The following is a 3,420-nucleotide window of genomic DNA, read 5'->3' on the forward strand; positions in this document are numbered from 1 at the left end:
AATGCTATGGTATTCAGATTTCATAAACCTAGCTATTACACATAATAGAGAACATCAGACAAGTAGAACTTTTCAACACAGAAAAAAATGAGAAACATTCATATAAAGAGCAGATACAGGTAAGTCAATGTTGTTCTAGGAACTTCAACACCAGGCTGGCATATTGGTGGCAGCCAGAAGTCCTCCTGGGTGTTTTAGGATGGAATGTTCAATGGAGGTTAGTCCCATAGATTCACTGACATCAGATGTGGATGAAACAGGGAAATAGGCAGATTTGGTAATGCCCAGCTGGCAGATAACATGTTAGGTGACATTAGAGGAGGCTCTTCACAGACAGGTGACATGAGGGCAGAACCAGGGCAGTCTTGGTGCCTAGCTGGCATATTGGGGCAGTCCTGGGGGAAGGGTGGGGGTACCCAGCTGGCAGAATAAGAGCAGTCCTGGGGGAAGGGTGGGGGTACCCAGCTGGCAGAATCAGGGCAGTCCTGTGGGAAAGGTGGGGGTACCCAGCTGGCAGAATCAGGGCAGTCCTGCAAGAAGGGGGGTACCCACCTGGCAGAATCAGGCAGTCCTGCAAGAAGGGGGGTCCACAACTGGCAGACATTTGTAGCTTTGGCGGCTGTGCTTGCATGGCTCAGTTTTGTATTGAGGTAATCAGGTGGGTGGTAGAGATGCCCAGCTGGCACAGGGTTTAGAAGGCAGTAAAGACTGAGGAAGTTAACTGTTGAGATGAATAAGTAATTGGGCACTGACTTTGCACGGGATTCTTGAAAAGGCTGCAGGATTGAAAATGGCCGGAGATGGGTGGACGAAGCCCTTGAAGTCAATCAGCCAGCAGGGCTCTGAAGCTGAAGGGCTGTGGTTGGGGTGGTGGAGGTGGGCGGTGGGCATCTATCATGGCGGGTATCATTGGCCGGTAGTGTTCCCAGGGGCGCTCCACCTGGTACCCAGCATAGGTAGGATCATGGTACCCCTGGTACTGAATTAGAGCCCCAGCCCCCCAGTGATTGCCCATGTGTGAGTAGCGCCCATGCTGAGGTTGGCACATGGGCGGATCCTGGTATCTGAAGGCTGGCATGGCTTCTCTGCTCTTCAGACGTTTCCCCCGTTTCCTCCTCCTCCGGTAATTGCCCTCCTCGAACAAGTCGGTAAAGGCGGCATCCAGCGCCCACAGGCTGCCCTTGTGCCCAGGCTGGCGGGGCAGGCGGACGAAGCATTGGTTGAGGCTGAGATTGTGTCTGATGCTGTTCTGCCAGCCCTTCTTCTCCAGCCGGGCGTAATAGGGAAAGCGGCACTGAATGGCTTCATAGATCCCGGACAGGGGCAACCGTCTCTCCGGGCTCTCCTGCAGCACCAGGGCTATCAGAGCCACGTACGAGTAAGGCGGCTTCTCTACAGCTGCAGCGGCTGCCAGCAAAGTGTCCACCGCGTGTTCCGCCATCCCGAAATTCCAATTTTCCCGCACTCCACGTGGGCATCATATACACGGACCCGCACTAGACACGCCCACCGCTACAAACCACGCCCGCCTCCTATATACTCCACTACAACTACCCCGTCCAAACCACGCCCCGAGCTGTCAGTCAGGCTGGAAATGTAAATAAAAAGCATGCTGATGTGTAGCTCCGCCCACTCAGTGTCATCCAGAGGTCAGCTGCACGTGCACTGACCTGACTGCGCCCTTTTAGCAATGTAACAGATCCTAGAAGATCCATCAATAAAAAGATACAGAATATAACGGGGGTAGACATAGAAAAACACCTTAATCACAGCACAGCCCATACCTCTTTAATATTAAAAAAAAAATCTTACTCTATATAACCTATATAACATCCACAACTGCAGAAAGTTTGGAAATTGTGACACCTTGCAATAGCAAACGTGATTTAATAAAAAAAAAAAAAAAAAATGCAAGTTTTTAGGATTTCTCAGGATTTACTATATAGGTCTATTTCAGGGGTGTATTTGTAAAATAATTAAAAAAAAAGATTGCACAGTACTGTTTATAGTGAGCACTCATGGGCAGCACTGTGATGTAAATGCCTCATGCCCCCCAAAAAATGGGGGCACAGCGCCCACCCCACCGCGCCCACACTGCGCCCCTGCTCTATTTAAAGCCTAAAGAAGGGAATATGGTCTTCTTCATCCTATTCAGCTTGCTCCTACTTTCTGCTCATTTAAAAGAGCCCATAAAACCCAATATTCTCAAACTAATCTTCTGTCTTTTGAAACCGTCAATACTTCTCACCCTTCCATTTGCCCCCTCCTATTGTGTGATACTTCCCCCCCCCCCCGCCTCCTAGGTTGTAAGCTCTTGGGGGCAGTGTCCTCTCCTCCTCCTGTGTCACTATCTGTCTGTCATTTGCCACCCCTATTTAATGTACAGCGCTGCATAATATGTTGGTACTATATAAATCCTGTTTAATAAAAATATTGCATTTTTTAACAGTGAATTATTATTAATAAACAGGATTTATATAGCACCAACATATGATGCAGTGCTGCACATTAAATAGGGGTTGCGAATGACAGACAGATAGTGATACAGGAGGAGGAGAGGACACTGCCCCAAGGAGCTTACAATCTAGGAGGATCACATGATCCACACACACGTTTTTTTTAAACATTTTACTGTGCTGCAGGTTACTGACCTCTAAACCACATTTTGCAAATGCTTTGTATTGCTTTTTTGCAGGATTAATCTACTTTTTTCTTACATCTCTCTCAAATAAGAAAGCACACATTGTAATGCATTAAAAAAAGTATGCCCATAATTTTTCTTATGCAATGCACGGGTTATGTTTGGATTTGTCAGTCTCATGATTAAGGGCTATGTTCAGACCCTCGGCCATTTCTAGAGCCTGCAAACGCTTACAAAAGCCTTATGAAAAAAGAATTAGATTAGAATCAGGTAGCTTCTAGGGTCATTTTGCAATCACAAATGCCTCCCATAACCTTGCATTCAACTGCTCATCAAGCTTGTGTAGGCATTTATAAAATCCACGATATTGCTTGCTAAATGGGAAAATTCAAGCATTTAAAAAGCCAGAATAAATGCCTATAAACGCCTGTACAGACTTTTGCAAATGCAAACGTTTTTTTGCCTGAAAATGATCCTGAAAACTTGCTGTGCGAGGTTGGCTTCCAGGAGCATTTAACATACTCCAAACATTCACAGGGTACTTACCTATGCAGTGATCTTACCACAGAATGTACAATAAGCACCAGCTAAAGGAAGTGGAAAAATCAATAGATCTACTGGCTGGATAAAGTGGAACAAAATACATTAAATTGGGAACATACATATACCAGGTCAGTGCAGCACCAAGGATAAAGTATGGCATCCCCACACCTTGCACATGACAGCCACAGCGGCTCCAACAGAATATCTAATGATAGAATATTGATATCAAAAAAGCA

This window comes from Pyxicephalus adspersus, chromosome 11 (assembly GCF_032062135.1).
Source record: "Pyxicephalus adspersus chromosome 11, UCB_Pads_2.0, whole genome shotgun sequence".
Lineage (NCBI taxonomy): Eukaryota > Metazoa > Chordata > Amphibia > Anura > Pyxicephalidae > Pyxicephalus > Pyxicephalus adspersus.